The 17,930-nt window shown below is 46.7% G+C and overlaps 1 protein-coding gene across 16 annotated transcripts in view; it reads left to right on the plus strand.

The window, feature by feature from the left end:
- Nucleotides 1-17,930, plus strand: part of CDH23 (cadherin related 23) — a 509,234-nt gene that overhangs the window by 179,430 nt on the left and 311,874 nt on the right. Inside the window, exon 1 of one of the 16 annotated variants that reach the window (XM_039481206.1) lies at nucleotides 3,115-3,164. The exons of the other annotated variants lie outside the window; for them this stretch is intronic. The gene's annotated coding sequence lies outside the window, so the exon portion shown is untranslated. Of the gene's footprint in view, nucleotides 1-3,114; nucleotides 3,165-17,930 lie in introns of those variants that run through there. 16 annotated transcript variants of the gene reach the window in all.

The raw sequence follows: 17,930 nt of genomic DNA on the forward strand, positions 1-17,930 counted from the left end.
CTGAACAAGAAGTAGGACTGAGTGGACTTGTAGGCTCTAAAGTTTTGCATGGTTTTGTTTTTGAGTGCAGTTATGTAACAAAAAAAAAATCTACATTTGTAAGTTCCACTTTCACAATAAAGAGATTGCACTACAGTGCTTGTATGAGGCGAATTGAAAAATACTATTTCTTTTGTTTATCATTTTTACAGTGCAAATATTTGTAATAAAAATAATATAAAGTAAGCACTGTACACTTTGTATTCTGTGTTGTAGTAGAAATCAATATATTTGAAAATGCAGAAAAAACATCCAAAATATGTAATAAATTTCAATTGTTATTCTATTGTTTAACAGTGTGATTAATCGCGATTCATTTTTTAAATTGCAGTTAATTTTTTGAGTGATCGCAGTTAACTCACGCGATTAAATCGACAGCCCTAGTTTTTTGCTTTTTCCCCCTAGCTCTAATGATGAATTATTCTCTGGAGGAATCCCATGCACATTTGACATACAGGTGTCAGCAGGAGCACATCTGGGTAAAGAGGAGAACCTAAATTGCCTATCCAACAAGAGTAGTGTTCACCTTATTTCCTAAATGGGTGCCAGAAAGGATGACACTTAAAATGTACCTATTTCCAGCCAGAGACACCCTCTTGAGTCTGGATTTTATTGTTTAAAATGAAATATAGGAATTCCACAATATCGCTGCTTTAATTCACATATAGGCATAAATCAATGATTAAGGTTAAAATTCTGTCACAGTTATTTTTAATAAAAGACAAGGACAGGTCATGAGCAATAAACAAAAATTCACGGAAGCCTGTGACCTGTCCCGTTTACTAAAAATACCACGGGGGGTGGGAGAAGGCAAACAGAGCACTGCCAGGACTTGTAGCTGTTCCAGCCCCGCCGCGGTTGCTACTGCAACAGGGGCTGACTACTGCTGCTCCATCCCCAGTGGGGCTGATCCAACCCCAGCAACTGCTCCAGTGGGCCCAGGACTGCTGCTCTGCTGGGTCCAGGGCTGGCTGCCAGCCATCTGTTCTGGCAGCCTTGGGGCTGGCTGCCAGTTGGCTGTTTCGGCAGCACTGGGGCTGGCAGCTGCTCCAGACCTGCCCCAGAAGAAGTCACGGAGGTCCCTGAAAGTCACAGAATCCATCATCTCTGTGACAGAATCGTATCCTTACCAGTAATGTATAGGCATAAATCAATGTGTTGGATCCTCTGGGAAATCCTTTTAAACAGGAATCATGTTAGAGAAATAAGGTCAAGTGAACACAAATATCTAAGGTGGCATGTAAGATCCTATTTATGCAGTGTTGTTGTACCTGTGTTGGTCCCAAGTTACTGGAGACAGGGTGGGTAATATCTTTTATTGGACCAACTTCTGTTGATGAGAGAGACAAATTTTGAACTTACACAGAGCTCTTCTTCAGGTCTGGGAAATCTGTTGAGTGTCACAGCAAAATACAAGATGGAATGGATTTTTTAGCATAAGTAGTTAAGGAGCAGTGCCTAGTCAACACATCTCCAGTCAGAGTTGGGAAAGGAGGGGAAAAAAATAACAAACTGGGGGTGGTGGTTAGTGGCTGGGTTATAGATTGGTGTAATAAGCCATAAATCCAGTATCTCTCTTCAGTCCATGATTTTTAGTGTCTAGCCAAATTGCGAATTTAAGCTTCCAGGCTCATCTTTTGAAGGTGTTGTGCAGATTTTCTTTGAGGAGTACTGAGAGGTCAGTGATCGTTTTGTGAAAAGTGTTCACACACAGTGACGTGGTTTTTGTTTTTTATAATTTTTTCCTGTGTGAGTTCATTCGAGAGTGTAGTGATTGTCTCATTTAATCCACTTAGTAGTTGTTGGGGCATTTAGTATCCTGGTCTGCAAGGAGCTTGCTTCTGCTGATGAACTTAGGGAGGTTGGGGGTTGTTTGAATGCCAGAAGAGGGGATTCAGGAAAGATTTCTTTCAGAATGTGGTCCCCATTGAGTATGGATTGTAATTGTTTAATGATACCCCATGTTGGTTCCAGTGTGGAGTGATAGGTAACAACTATGGGTGTGTGGTTGTAAGGGGTTTTATTTCTGTGTTGAAGCAGGTTCTCTTGAAATATTTGCGTGGCCTGTTCCATGATGTGATCTACATCTCTGGTGGAGTGTCCTTGCTTGGTGAAGGCGGTTTTCAGTATGTTAAGGTGTATATCCTGGACTTTCTCCTTGGAACATATTCTGTGGTATGTGAATGCTTGGCTGTAGAGAACAGATTTGATGGTGTGTTTGGGGTGGATACTGGATCTGTGAAGGTAGATGTGGCGATCTGTGTATGTAGTAGCTAGTAAGGTTTCATTGTTGAAGCTGATCCTGGTGTCCAGGAAGCTGATGCTTGTGTTTGAGTGTTCTAGAGAGAATATAATGGATGGGTGATGGTTGTTGAAGTTATGGTGGAAATCTATGCAGGAGTTTAGGTTGTCTGTCCAGAGGACAGAAATATCATTGATGTAGTTAGACTAGTTAAAAGCCAGAGTTTGGATCATTCAAAGAACCTTGTTACCATGAAGGAACTTTCCACATGTCAGTCTCAGCCTGAAGGGAGTAGCACTGACCAGGCTGAGGGGGAATGTCCCAGCTGGATTACTTGCCCAGAGGCAGTTAAGATTAGTCTGTCTGACAAGAAAACCTACCTGCACCTATTTTCAGGCTGTTGTATCACTCACTCAAATTAAAAAGAAACAGTGTTCCTGCTGTGGTTGCCTGAGGCATTTCTTTGCATTTCGCTTGTTCTGTTGGGCCAGAATCTGGCCCAGTTTGAGGCTCAGCTGGTCACTTTTCCCAAGGCATAATTTATGTGGTTGGCATCAATTAGGATGATGAATTCCCCCTCCCCTCTGACTAGCTGCTCAGCTGTATTTACTCTCTTCAGTTGCTTTTTCTCTCACTACTTCTGAGACAGCTCAGTTCCCTTTGCTCCACTTCCACACAGTCCCTCTGGCCACCCTCCTCTTTGACTGATAGCTCATTGCTATTGTCCCTGATGTCACAAGCCTGTGCCCAGTCTTGCCTGGCAGTGGTGTTACCTGGGTCTTTGACTCTGGCCTTCACAGATGTATGCGAGCAGCGGCACAGGAGGCAGCAAACAGGGCTGCCAACAGGGGAGTTAGCGTGGGAGTTCCCATTGGAGGAGCAGGTGAGTGTCTTTGCGTCTGTTTGTGTAGTGTTTGTATCTCGCTGTAGAGGCCCAGAGGGGCAGGCTGCTGAAGGGGCAGCTGAGCCAGGATTGGCTGAGCCCTGAGTAGGGGGAGGAGCCAGGCTAGGAGGGGCCTATAAAAGCGGCCGCCCAGCCAGGCAGCGGCACAGGAGGCAGCAAACAGGGCTGCCAACAGGGGAATTAGCGTGGGAGTTGGCAGAAGGGGCAGCACCGTGCTCCCCAGGGAAGAACACCAAGCGAGGCCAAGACAGGAGCAGCCATGAGCCAAGCAGCAGAGGACACACCAAGGATGAGAGCATGCAGCAGCTGTGGTATGTACCTGGTCCTAGCAGGGGACCCAGAACAGTACTATATATGCATGAAATGTCGCCTAATAGAGCTGCTGGAGGAAAAGATCCAGGGCCTAGAGCTGCAGGTAGAAACCCTGATAGAGAATAGAAGGGGGTTTGAGAGGCTGATGGAGCAATGGCAAGCAGTAACTGAAGGGGAATGCCCAGGGGCACAGGGGGGAGCAGGGGCTGAGGCCAAGGAGGGGGGACCACCAGAGGAGGAAGATGGGCGTTGGAAGCATGTGACCGTGAGAAGCAGGCCAAGGAAAAGAAGAGCCAGTGAGGGGGAAATTGAGCTAAGGAACAGGTATGAAGGTTTGGAGAATGAGGAAGGGGTACAGCAAGTGGTAGCTGACAGTGGGAGGCCAAAGAAAAAGAGACGAGCGGCCAGTCCCATAGAAAAAGGGGAGGAGTCGATGGAGGTAGCACCAAGTGTGGGCCCAGGGAGGATACAGGATGGCTTAAGGGGAACCACAAGGGATGATAGGAATGGAAGGAGCTTGCAACCAGGGGGAACGGGGGTTAGGTTAGAGGACCGTGCTGTCCCCAGGCGAAGGCAGGTCTACGTTATTGGGGATTCCATACTGCGAAGGTTGGACAGGCCTGTGACCAGGGCCGATCCGGAGAACAGAAGGGTGTGCTGTCTACCGGGTGCTAAAATACGGGATGTGGACCTGAGGTTGAAAAGGATCCTAAGAGGAGCGGGTAAGAACCCTTTGATCATCCTTCATGTAGGAACGAATGACACGGCTAGATTCTCGCTAGAGAGGATCAAGGGAGACTATGCCAGGTTGGGTAAGACGCTCAAGGAAATTGAGGCTCAGGTGATCTTCAGTGGGATCCTACCTGTCCCTAGGGAAGGGCGCCAAAGGGGTGAGAGGATCGTGACGATTAATAGTTGGCTGAGGGAGTGGTGTTACAAGGAGGGCTTTGGGATGTATGGGCACTGGGAGGCTTTTGGGGACAGACAACTGTTCTCAAGGGATGGGCTCCACCTAAGTAGGGAAGGAAGTAGACTTCTAGGAGGGAGGCTGGCTCATCTGATTAAAAGAGCTTTAAACTAGACACTGGGGGGAGACGGTTGGGAGAGGTCCTGGTGCTCTCCACGCCAAATTTATACATTGGGAGTGAGGACAACAAGATAACAACAGATATAGCCAGAGGGGGGCGGTTACGTGTAAGGAAGAGGGGGGGGACGGATACTAGATCTATAAGTCATACTGGAAGTACTGTGTCCCTACCGAGTTGGGTGAAAAGAGTGAGAGGAGCCCAACAGGAAAAATTAGGATGTTTGTTCACCAATGCGAGAAGCTTAGGTAACAAAATGGAGGAACTGGAGCTCCTGGTCCGGGAATTGAAACCGGATATCGTAGGAATAACCGAAACATGGTGGAACGGTAGCCATGACTGGAGTACAGGTATGGAAGGGTATGTGCTGTTTAGGAAAGACCGATGCAAAGGTAAAGGTGGGGGAGTAGCACTGTATATCAATAATGAGGTGAAATGTAATGAGATAACTAGCAATGCAATGGATAATACAGAGTCTGTTTGGGCAATGGTCACATTGGGGAAGAAAACTACCAGAGCCTCACCCGGGATAGTGATTGGGGTGTGCTATAGACCGCCAGGATCTAGCTTGGAGACGGATAGAGAGCTCTTTAATGTTTTTAAGGAGGTAAACACTAATAGGAACTGCTTGATCATGGGGGACTTTAACTTCCCGGATATAGATTGGGAAACAAATGCTAGTAATAATAATAGGGCTCAGCTTTTCCTAGACGTGATAGCTAATGAATTCCTTCATCAAGTGGTTGCTGAACCGACGAGGGGGGATGCCATTTTAGATTTGATTTTGGTGCGTAACGAGGACCTTGTTGAGGAAATTGTTGTAGGAGACAACCTTGGCTCGAGTGATCATGAGCTAATTCGTTTCCAAATAAATGGGAGGATAATCAATAGTGCATCTGAGACTAGGGTGTACGATTTCAAAAGGGCTAACTTTACTAAATTAAGGCGACTAGTTAGGGAAGTGGACTGGGCTAACATATTTAGGGATCTAAGGGCAGATGACGCCTGGGGTTACTTCAGGTTGAAGTTGCAGGAGTTGTCAGAGGCATGTATCCTGAGAAGGGGGAAACGGCTCGTAGGTAGCAGTTTTAGACCGAGCTGGATGAGCAAGCGTCTTAGAGGGGTCATTAAGAAAAAACAGAAAGCATACCAGGAGTGGAAAATGGGAGGGATCAGCAAGGAAACCTACCTTATTGAGGTCAGAGGGTGCAGGGAAGCTGTGAGAAAGGCAAAGCGACGAGTGGAGATGGACCTAGCGAAGGGGATTAAAACCAATAGCAAACGGTTTTTTAGCCATATAAATAGGAAGAAAACCAAGAAAGAAGAAGTGGGACCGCTTAAAACTTTAAACGGGGTGGAGATTAGGGATAATCTTGGAATGGCACAATATCTGAACAAATACTTTGCCTCGGTCTTTAATGAGGCTAATGAAGGGCTAAGGAATAGTGATAGAGGGACCGATGGGAATGAAGATATGGGGGTAGACATTACGGTATCTGAGGTAGAAGCCAAACTTGAACAGCTTAACGGAAGTAAATCGGGGGGCCCGGATAATCTTCATCCTAGAATATTAAGGGAATTGGCGAGGGATATTGCTAGCCCGTTAGCGATAATCTTTAATAAATCCCTAAATTCGGGGATTGTACCGACTGACTGGAGATTAGCTAATGTAGTTCCTATATTCAAGAAGGGGAAAAAAAGTGACCCGGGGAACTATAGGCCTGTTAGTCTAACATCTGTAGTATGCAAAGTCATGGAAAAAATCTTAAAAGAGAGAGTGGTTCCGGAGCATGAGGCCGATGGCAGCTGGGATAGATTACAGCATGGATTTACGAAAGGTAGATCGTGCCAAACCAACCTGATCTCCTTCTTTGAGAAAGTAACAGATTTTTTAGACAAGGGAAATGCGGTGGATCTAATATATCTGGATTTCAGTAAGGCGTTTGATACGGTACCGCATGAAGAATTACTGGTTAAATTGGAAAAGATGGGGATCGAAATGAAAATCCAGAGGTGGATAAGGAGCTGGTTAAAGGAGACTGCAGAGGGTAGTATTGAAGGGGAACTGTCCGGTTGGAGGGTTACCAGTGGAGTTCCTCAAGGCTCGGTTTTGGGTCCGATTTTATTCAATCTATTTATTGCTGACCTGGGAACCAAGAGTAGGAGTGGGCTGATAAAGTTTATGGATGACACCAAGTTGTGGGGTATTGCCAATTCGGAAGAGGATCGGGATATTCTCCAGGGAGATTTAGATGACCTTGTAAACTGGAGTATTAGTAACAGGATGAAATTCAATAGTGAGAAGTGTAAGGTTATGCATTTAGGGATGACTAACAAGAACTTTAGTTATAAGCTGGGGACGCACCAGTTGGAAGTAACGGAGGAGGAGAAGGACCTAGGAGTCCTGGTTGATCGTAGGATGACTATGAGTAGGCAATGTGATGTGGCCGTTAAAAAGCTAATGCGGTCTTGGGTTGCATTAGGCGAGGTATTTCTAGTAGGGATAAGGAGGTGCTAGTCCCGTTATATAAGGCATTGGTGAGACCTCATTTGGAGTATTGTGTGCAGTTTTGGTCTCCCATGTTTAAGAAGGATGAATTCAAACTAGAACAGGTACAAAGAAGGGCCACTAGAATGATCCGAGGAATGGAAGGCCTTTCGTATGAAAGGAGACTTGAGGAGCTCGGTTTGTTTTCTTTAACCAAAAGAAGGATAAGAGGAGATATGATCACACTCTTTAAATATATCAGAGGGATAAATACCAGGGAAGGAGAGGAATTATTTCAGCTCAGTGCTAATGTGGACACGAGGACAAACGGATATAAATTGTCAGTCAGGAAATTCAGGCTTGAAATTAGACGAAGGTTTCTAACCATCAGGGGAGTGCAATACTGGAACAGCCTACCGAGGGAAACAGTGGGGGCAAAGGACCTCCATGACTTTAAGATTAAGCTAGATAAGTTTATGGAGGAGATGGTATGATAGGATAACGGGCTTAGTCAATAGGTCAATTAAGTGCCACACTGGTAAATAGTACAATGGGTCAATGGTATGATATAACCTTTTCCAGAGGGTTTGGCTGGAGAGTCTTGCCCGCATGCTCGGGGTTCAGCTGACCGCCATATTTGGGGTCGGGAAGGAATTTTCCTCCAGGGAAGATTGGCAATGGCCCTGGAGGTTTTTCGCCTTCCTCCGAAGCATGGGGCAGGGGTCGCTTGCTAAGGAGTGGGTGGATCGGCTTATGTGGCCTGCATCTTGCAGGAGGTCAGACTAGATGATCATAATGGTCCCTTCTGATCTTGAATTCTATGATTCTATGATTCTATGTAGTGCATTATCATGTATGGAACTGTATGTTAAGGGGGAAATTTTGTACTCAAATATCTTGGCTGGACACTGGGGATCTCTGTGAAGAAACCTTGCTCCCATGCTGGTTCATCTTCAGCACTGACATGCAGCCCTCACCAATCTTCAAGTTCCCTCTTTTGATCCGAATATTCGCTATTCAGATAAATCTGGAGATTGTGCACTGAGACTCTCCTATACAGGTGGTAATATTGTAGTAGAGAGGCTGAAGTCCATGGGCTGCATGGAAGAACTTCCCGAGCCATGCTTTAGTTACACCTTTTTAGACTGTGTGTATTGCTATTCATAGTGCCATAATTCTCCTTAGATGAACACTTTCTTTGCTTTGTACTGCTGTTTGCATTATTCTGAATATTAAAGTCCTCCGCCTTTGCGCTGGCTATATGCTCATTTTTATTCTCCACTCATCAGTGCCCTATCTTCCTTTCCCCACATCATCTAGAGACGGTGCAATTAATTAAACATGTATTTTGTAACACTTATTTAAACAAAAGTTGCTAAGGCTCTTGACAAAACTGGTGGATGTATTGAGTTGGAGTGCATTGGGTGCCAACTCTGTCTCATGCAGACCATTGGCTAGAAGGAACTTACAGAACCCACCTGCTAGTCTGTCAGGGTATCCAGAATTTACAAATCTGACAAGGAATGGGAGTGAGAGTTTGTGAAAGTGTTTACCTGAAATACCCACTCCTGTCAGTAGGTTTTGAATGTTGATCCTGCTGGGACAGGGTTACGTGTGTGCGGTTGAGCTATTGGGGCAGGTGGCTCATTACTCTATTTGGATATAAGGAATAGGTAGGAATGTGTCTATAGGAGCAGAGAGAATGAATAGCCTAGGGTTGACCCTTTCTGAGACAGGCATCTTAGGGGCAGCTAAGCCTGGTGAGAAGGCCTGAGCTGAACTTTATTGATAACTTCTTTGTTAATAAAGCCATCCCCAGGAATCTGAGTGTTTTGACTCCACCCAATGTATGACTTTTGTTTTAGTTAGAGCATCTTGGAATTGTACCTGTTCACAGTCTTCGGGTACGTCTACACTACAGGATTATTCCGATTTTACAGAAACCGGTTTTGTAAAACAGATTGTATAAAGTCGAGTGCACGCGGCCACACAACGCACATTAATTCGGCGGTGTGCGTCCATGGTCTGAGGCTAGCGTCGATTTCCGGAGCGTTGCACTGTGGGTAGCTATCCCGTAGCTATCCCATAGTTCCTGCAGTCTCCCCCACCCCTTGGAATTCTGGGTTGAGGTACCAGTGCCTGATGGGGCAAAAATCATTGTCGCGGGTGGTTCTGGATACAGCCTCACCCCTCCCTCCGTGAAAGCAGCAGACAACTGTTTCGCGCCTTTTTTCCTGGGTGAACTGTGCAGACGCCATAGCACAGCAAGCATGGACCCTGCTCAGCTCAATACTGCAATCGTGGACATTTTAAACACCTCGCGCATTCTCGTGCAGTCTATGCTGAACCAGGACCTGCAAAGCTAGGCGAGGAGGAGGCGGCTACGGCAGTGCGGCGATGAGAGTGATGAGGACATGGACACAGAATTCTCTCAAACTGCGGGCCCCTGCGCTTTGGAGATCCTGATGGTAATGGGGCAGGTTCTAGCCATTGAACGCTGATTTTGGGCCCGGGAAACAAGCACAGACTGGTGGGATCGCATAGTTTTGCAGGTGTGGTACGATTCGCAGTGGCTGCGAAACTTTCGCATGCGTAAGGGCACTTTCATGGAACTTTGTGACTTGCTTTCCCCTGCCCTGAAACGCCATAATACCAAGATGAGAGCAGCCCTCACAGTGGAGAAGCGAGTGGCAATAGCCCTCTGGAAGCTTGCAACGCCAGACAGCTACCGGTCAGTCGGGAATCAATTTGGAGTTGGAAAATCTACTGTGGGGGCTGCTGTGATGCAAGTAGCCAAAGCAATCATTAAGCTGCTGCTACGAAAGGTTGTGACTCTGGGAAACGTGCAGGCCATAGTGGATGGCTTTGCTGCAATGGGATTCCCTAACTGTGGGGGGGCGATAGATGGAACCCATATCCCTATCTTGGCACCGGAGCACCAGGGCACCCAGTACGTAAACCGCAAGGGGTACTTTTCAATGGTGCTGCAAGCACTGGTGGATCACAAGGGACGTTTCACCAACATCCACGTGGGATGGCCGGGAAGGGTTCATGACGCTCGCGTCTTCAGAAGCACTACTCTGTTTAAACGGCTGCAGCAAGGGAATTACTTCCCAGAACAGAAAATAACAGTTGGGGATGTTGAAATGCCTGTCATTATCCTGGGGGACCCAGCCTACCCCTTGATGCCATGGCTCATGAAGCCATACACAGGCAGCCTGGACAGTGGTCAGGAGCTGTTCAGTTACAGGCTGAGCAAGTGCAGAATGGTGGTGGAATGTGCATTTGGCCGTTTAAAGGCGCGCTGGCGCACATTACTGACTCGCTCAGACCTCAGCCAAATCAACATCCCCTTTGTTATTGCTGCTTGCTGTGTGCCCCACAATCTCTGTGAGAGTAAGGGGGAGACCTTAATGGCGGGGTGGGAGGCTGAGGCAAATCACCTGGCCGCTGATTACGCGCAGCCAGACGCCAGGGAGATTAGAAGAGCACACCAGGAAGGCGGTGCACATCAGAGAAGCTTTGAAAACGAGCTTCATCACTGGCCAGGGTAGGGTGTGACTGCTGTTTGTTTCCCCTTGATGAACCCCCACCCCCCTTGATTGACTCATTCCTTGTAAGCAACCCACCCTCCCCCTTCGATTACAGCTTGCTTATGGAAATAAAGTCACTCTCGTTTAAAAATCATGTTTTCTTTATTAATTCATTATAAAAAGAGGGAGAGAACTGAGAAGGTAGCCCGGGTGTGGTTTGGGAGGAGGATAGGAGGGAAGGAAAAGGCCACTAAAATTTTTTCACAGTAATGACAGCCTTTTGGTTGGGCTGTCCACGGGGGTGGAGTGGGCGGGTGCACGGAGCCTCCCCCCACGCGTTCTTACACGTCTGGGTGAGGAGGATGTGGAACATGGTGAGGGTGGTTATACAGGGGCTGCAGCAGCACTCTGTGATCCTGCTGCCATTCCTGAAGCTCCACCAGACGCCGGAGCATGTCAGTTTGATCATGCAGCAGCCCCAGAGTTGCATCCCACCACTGCTGATCTTTGTGCCGCCACCTCTCATCTCGAGCATCTCTCATCTCATCTCGAGCGTCTCTCCTGTCCTCACGTTCGTCCCTCCTATCCTCACGTTGGTCCCTCCTGTCCTCACGGTCACTGGCATCTTTCCTGTACTTTGCTACCACGTCCTTCCACTCATTCAGATGCGCTCTTTCATTGCAGGTCACTTCCATGATTTCGGAAAACATTTCTTCTCGCGTCCTTTTTTTTCCGCCGCCTTATCTGAGCTAGCCTTCGGGACAGAGTAGGGATGCTTGAAAAATTTGCAGCTGCATAAGGGAGGGGAAAAAGGGAGAGAAGTATTTAAAAAGATACATTTTACAGAACAATGGTTATACTCTTTCACAGTGAACAGCACTATTCACCTTACATAGCACATGTGATTTCACTACAAGGTCGCATTTTGCATCTTAATATTGAGTGCCTGCGGCTCTGGTGTTACAGATCTCACAGACGCACGTCCGGGCATCAGAATTCAGCTTGCATGCGGCCATGGTAAGCCACTGTCTTTTGGCTTCTGCGGTGCTTTACCCCTCCCCCCACCGCATGGCTGGTATCATGAAAGCTCACTGCTAATCACCCCCCGTCCCCCCACGTGGCTGGTAGCTGGGAAGATCCCTGATAGCCAAATGCGAAAAAGCTCATCGCTATTTCACTCCTCCCCTCCCCCCGCTTGGCTACGTGCAAGGAAGGATTTTTTTTAAGCAGCAGGCCACGAACCCAGTAGGAAAATGGGCATCTCTGTCCCCTTAATTAAATTCCTGATTTTCAACCAGGTTACCCTGAACAATATCACTCTTCTGAGGCTAACACAGCGAGATAAAGAACGGATGTTTCTTGAATGCCAGCAATCACCGGGACCATACGCAGCTATGTTTTGCCATGCAATGATACCCGATTACTTGCTACATGCATGGCGTGGTAAAGTGTCCTACCATGGTGGACGGAACAAGGCTGCCTTGCCCAGAAACCTTCTGCAAAGGCTTTTGGAGTATCTCCAGGAGCGCTTCATGGAGATGTCCCTGGAGGATTTCCGCTCAATCCCCAGACATGTTAACAAACTTTTCTAAGTAACTTTACTGGCCGTGAATGCATCCCAAGTCCTCAGGGCAAATCAATCATTAAAAAACGCTTGCTTTTAAACCATGTTTTGTATTTACAAAGGTACACTCACCAGAGGTCCCTTCCATGGCTTCATTGTCTGGGATAGTGGCTTGGGAGGGCTGGGAGGGTAATTCCGTCTGGGTCAGAAAAAGCTCCTGGCTGTTGGGGCTAACGGAGTGCTGTGTGCTCTCTGCAAGCTCGTCCTCCTCTTCTTCATCATCATCTTCCCTGCCCGCAGAATCCTCAGCCATGGCTGAGATTACAACCCCCACCTCAGAATCCATGGACAGGGGTGGGGTAGTTGTGGCACAGCCCCCTAAAATTGCATGCAGCTCAGTGTACAAGCGGCATGTTTTTGGCCCTGCACCGGACCTTCCGTTTGCTTCTTTGGTTTTCTGGTAGGCTTGTCTGAGCTCCTTAACTTTCACTCTGCACTGCACTGAGTCCCTGCTGTGGCCTTTTCCATCAGAGCCTTGGAAATTCTTTCAAATATTTTTTCATTTCGTCTTTTGGAACGCAGTTCTGTTAGCACTGAATCCTCTCCCCATATAGCAATCAGATCCAGTACCTCCCGTGCAGTCCATGCTGGGGCTCTTTTTCAATTCTCAGGAGACTGCATTGTTACCTGTGCTGATGGGCTCTGAGTGGTCACCTGTGCTGATGAGCTCTCCACGCTGGGCAAGCAGGAAATGAATTTCAAAAGTTCGCGGGGCTTTTCCTGTCTACCTGGCCAGTGCATCTGAGTTCTGATTGCTGTCCAGAGCGGTCACAGTGGTGCACTGTGGGATACCGCCCGGAGGCCAATACCGTCGATTTGCGGCCACACTAACCCTAATCCGATATGGTAATACCGATATTAGCGCTACTCCTCTTGTCGGGGAGGAGTACAGAAACCGGTTTAAAGGGCCCTTTATATCGATATAAAGGGCCTCTTAGTGTGGATGGGTGCGGCGTTAAATCGGTTTAATGCTCCTAAAATCGGTTTAAACACGTAGTGTAGACCAGGCCTTCCAGAGATTGCTCAATTTAAGAGGTTTTCTTCAGACTGGTTTATCAGAACGTACAGGTCCTAAACTTCAAATAGATTTTCCATCTCTGATCAGAGGTAGAACAGATATTTTGTGCCCATGAAGGTGGAACATCTTTGAACAGCTCTTCGCTAAGGTAAAGGCAGTTTTAGCCTATATTACCAGAGCATAAAATTTATTGGGGGAGATGGTTTTCACTTTTTATGGGTCTGGCAGAAACTTTGGTGAAAGAGAGATGGAAATCATAACTCATCTTCTGCAGTGTTTGTTGCTTGTTGCACTCCTTAGTAACTTCTGCTGTTTAGAAAGCTCTTTTAGGATCCTTCTGGCTTCATAAATCAAGGTACTGCTTTGTCACCTGACTTTGGAATATAGCAATCATTCAGATCTGACCATTCTTCTTGTACTCACACAGGAACATATCAGCAAAGCTAGGGCGACTGCTGGGGCTTGGGGAGGGGAACCCTGGGGTCCTGTCAGAGGGGCAGCAGGGTGTGGCCTTTGCAGTTTGGTTGGGAAAAAAAATGCAGGTGTTGAGGGGTAATAAAGGCAGTCAGAGGGCCATGAAATAGGAGTTGGAGGTAGGGAATCCTCATGGGAACTTCCCCTGGAAGGAGACTTTTTCTTGTGGATTTGCATTGTGAATAAAATGTAGTGCCTGGTCCTATTTTTTAGTTACTACTTCGAGAGTCATGCTGTGCAGGAAACCAGGATTCAATTACTTGTCCCAGTCTCTCTCCGCCCAGGTGGAAGTGTGCCAGGAATCCTGCAAAGCTTTCAATGTGCAATCCTTGGTGAAGAGGGAGAAGCACCTTCCGGGTTTATTGAGGATGAACTCCGAAGGGAGTCCAAATGCTCCTCAGCCAGGATGGATGGTGGTTGCATCCTTAGGAGTGGGAGGGGGGGAAAGAGGGAATATCCTTAGCTGTCGGAGGAGTACAGAAGCACTTTTTCAGGGAATGCAAATGAGATACCAAACTAGTGTGCAAAGGAAAATGTGTTCACAGACAAACATCTTTAGATTTTATGTATATATTTGCAATATGTTGCATAAATGAATGTAGTACCTAATGATTCGTGATTATTATTTGAAGGGTCCCACTGTTTCAGATTTATTTGTCATTTCTTGTAATAACACAGATGATAATGAATTCATTTGTATTAATGTTAGGTGTCATGTGGACTTCCGCTGAAATTCTGCATTAATTAATGTACCATTAAAATAAAGTGTCACCCAATTAATATCAAGTAGAGGTAATACTGCTAGTGTCCTATCATTAGGGATTCATTTGTACGTTATTGTATTAACACTCTGCTTAATGAAAGTCATTTGCAATCCAGAGTATCACCCCATAGGCTTCCATGGGAGTGCCAGCATTAAACATGAGCTAATGGACTTATCCAGAAAGGGTTACCCAGATGAATTGATAATGACAGAACACTGTTAAAAGTGATACTCATTATTGCTTCACCTCAAGTCCATGTCAGACTGCTTAGAATTCAAATTCTGGCTTTCTTCCCTCTCAAGAACTGTGCCAAATGTCCATTTCAGGTGATTATAGAAAGCCAGTTCTGGTTGGTTTGTTTTTTAATTGTCCTTCATTCCTGACCTGTAGCATCTCTGCTTTTTGAGTCCCTAAGCTTCACCCATTCTTGCTGAATTGTGTGGCAATATTGGGATTTGTTCCACTAGTGACTAGGGATGGGTCCATTCTTTAATTTTTATGTGTTGCAGTAGCATCTGGGGCTCCATCAAGAAACATGGCCCCACATGTGCTAGGTGCTGTACAAATGAGTAATGAAGACAGTCCCTGCCACGGAGAATTCACAATCTAGGTATATGGCAACATGCAATGTGGGGAATGGAAGAGACAAAAGGGTGGGGGAGGGAGCTGTAGGAATTTGAGCTAACAGTAAAGTGATAAGCAGTAGTTTCAGTGGTGACCTAAATCAACATTTACATTCTGGTCAGATACATTGACGTTACCCACTCTACAGCCAATAGCCATTTCCCCTGCCCCATTTTCATAAGGCGCGTGTGTTCATGAATGTAACCAGACACTGCATATAAAATATTACCTAACCAATAGGATCTAGCTGTTCATGACACAACCCTAATGCAGGGATCAGTGAAGAAGTTTGTCCTAAAAGCGATTTGGTCTGTAGGGGGAAATCTTACTGAAGACTTGCCTTTTCTTATTGAATTATGATATTAGAGGAAGGACTGTAGTGAAATTTCACCTGTTGGTAAGGGAAGACAGCAATATTGTCGAGTGGTTAGAGCACAGTATCAGGAGTCAAGTGACCTGGGTTCTATTCCCAGCCCTGCCACTAATTCATTGGGGAAGTCACATTCCTATCTCTGTGTCAGTCTTCTGCATCCAAAACCCTGGGTTAATAGTACCTGCTTCCCAGGCATGATTCAATTTCAGTGGGAGCTTCAGGTGTTCTTCACCTCAGGTGAACAGGGGGAGAATGTGATGCTGCTAGCCCAGCTCATCTTGCTACTGAATTTACCACAAAGCTGACTCTGACACCTGGTGGTATTACTCAGAGGTTCTTTGTCAGACTTTTTATGGCCACACACCGTCTGACTCTGAGGTAGGTTGTCTATGAGGTCAGAAGCTAAACCAGAGACAGGATCTCTCAAATCTTTTTCTCTCTCAGAACAGCATTCTACCTAGGAAGGGCGGTTGGTTTGTGCATGATTGCATGAATGAGATAAAGCTGTTGTGACATGACTGGAAACCTAAATCTGGAGGCAGAAGCTGAAGGAGGGGGGAGGGTTCCCTTTCCCCATCTGAGCCAAAGGCTTGCTGGGACAGTCAGAATGAGCTCTCAAGCAGAGCTTCCTGAAACTGAAAATCCACTGCCTTGCTTATAGTAGGGGCAAGAAAGAGCAAATGAATTGCCACTGTGAGGCCCTGAGCTTTGTGACTGACAGGTTTTCACATTCTCAGCATTTGCTTCTGACTTTCAAATGTCTCATTAGGCCAGCCTGGGTTCCCATCTGTCATGTCCTGAATCAGGGCTGACATGATAGCAACTCAGAACATTAAAACAGGCTACCCTCACAGTCCTTCCCCAGCCCCCCTTCCAGCTTCTCAGGAGCTGGAACCTGTTTATTGACTTCATCTCAGAAAGGGTTTGCTTCCTCAAATATGCTAAAGATGAGGGCACTGGGAGAGACAGTGAATTAATGAACTTTCCTTTAATCTGTGGAGACTTTGGTTCAAATGAAAAGAATCTGGAGACTTTCACCTAGCCCAGAGTGCAGGAAATTCTGGGGAAAAATTATTTTGGGGTAGATCAAAATATTTCTTTTGGACAAAATGAAAACGTTTAGTTGTGATTGACTTTTTAAAGTGTATATTGTGTGATAGACCCAGGCCAGTTGGGAACAGCAGAGGAGTCGAAAGGAGATATACTGGCCACTGGATAAGCAGTTTTCTGTTCCCTGAGTGACCAGAGCAGGGGCTGCTCCAGGCTGATGAGAACACCTGACTCCAATTAACCTGCTAAGAGTCAGGTGAGGCTGTTAAGCACATGACTCTAAGGCCCCTCTGATGCTATAAAAGGGCTCACTCCAGTCAGGCCAAAGGGAGCCAGGGGAGAGGAAGTGTGTGTGAGGAACTGGGAGCAAGAGGCATGCAAGAAGCTGAGAGCGAGTAGGCATACTGCTGGAGGACTGAGAAGTAAAAGCGTTATCAGACGTCAGGAGGAAGGTCAGGTGGTGAGGACAAAGAAGGTGTTGGGAGGAGGCCATGGGGAAGTAGCCCAGGGAGTTGTAGCTGTCACGCAGCTGTACCAGGAGGCACTCTAGACAGCTGCAGTCCACAGGGCCCTGGGCTGTAACCCAGAGTAGAGGATGGGCCCGGGTTCCCCGCAAACCTCCCAACTCCTGATCAAACACAGAAGGAATTGACCTGGACTGTGGCTTCTACCAGAGGGCAAGGTCTCTGGGCTGTTTCCTGACCCACAGGGTGAATCTGGGTAACCCATTCCAGTGCTTCACCACCTTCCTAGTGAAATTTTTTTTCCTAATATCCAACCTAAACCTCCCCCACTGCAACTTGAGACCATTACTCCTTGTTCTATCATCTGGTACCCTGAGAACAGTCTAGATCCATCCTCTTTGGAACCCCCTTTCAGGTAGTTGAAAGCAGCTATCAAATCCCCCCATTCTTCTCTTCTGCAGACTAAACAATCCTAGTTCCCTCAGCCTCTCCTCATAAGTTGTGTGCTCCAGTCCCCTAATCATTTTTGTTGCCCTCCGCTGGACTCTTTCCAATTTTTCCACGTCTTCCTTGTAGTATGGGGCCCAAAACTGGACACAGTACTCCAGATGAGGCCTCACCAATGTCAAATAGAGTGTAATGATCATGTCCTTCAATCTGCTGGCAATGCCCCTACCTATACAGCCCAAAATGTCATTAGCCTTCTTGGCTACAAGGGCACACTGTTGACTCATATCCAGCTTCTCGTCCACTGTAATCCCTAGGTCCTTTTCTGCAGCAATGCTGCCTAGCCATTCGGTCCCTAGTCTGTAACAGTGAATGGGATTCTTCCATCCTAAGTGAAGGATTCTGCACTTGTCCTTGTTGAACCTCATCATATTTCTTTTGGCCCAATCCTCTAATTTGTCTAGGTCCCTTTGTATCCTATCCCTACCC

The sequence above is a fragment of the Mauremys reevesii genome, linkage group 7, assembly GCF_016161935.1.
Source record: "Mauremys reevesii isolate NIE-2019 linkage group 7, ASM1616193v1, whole genome shotgun sequence".
NCBI classification, from domain to species: Eukaryota; Metazoa; Chordata; order Testudines; family Geoemydidae; genus Mauremys; species Mauremys reevesii.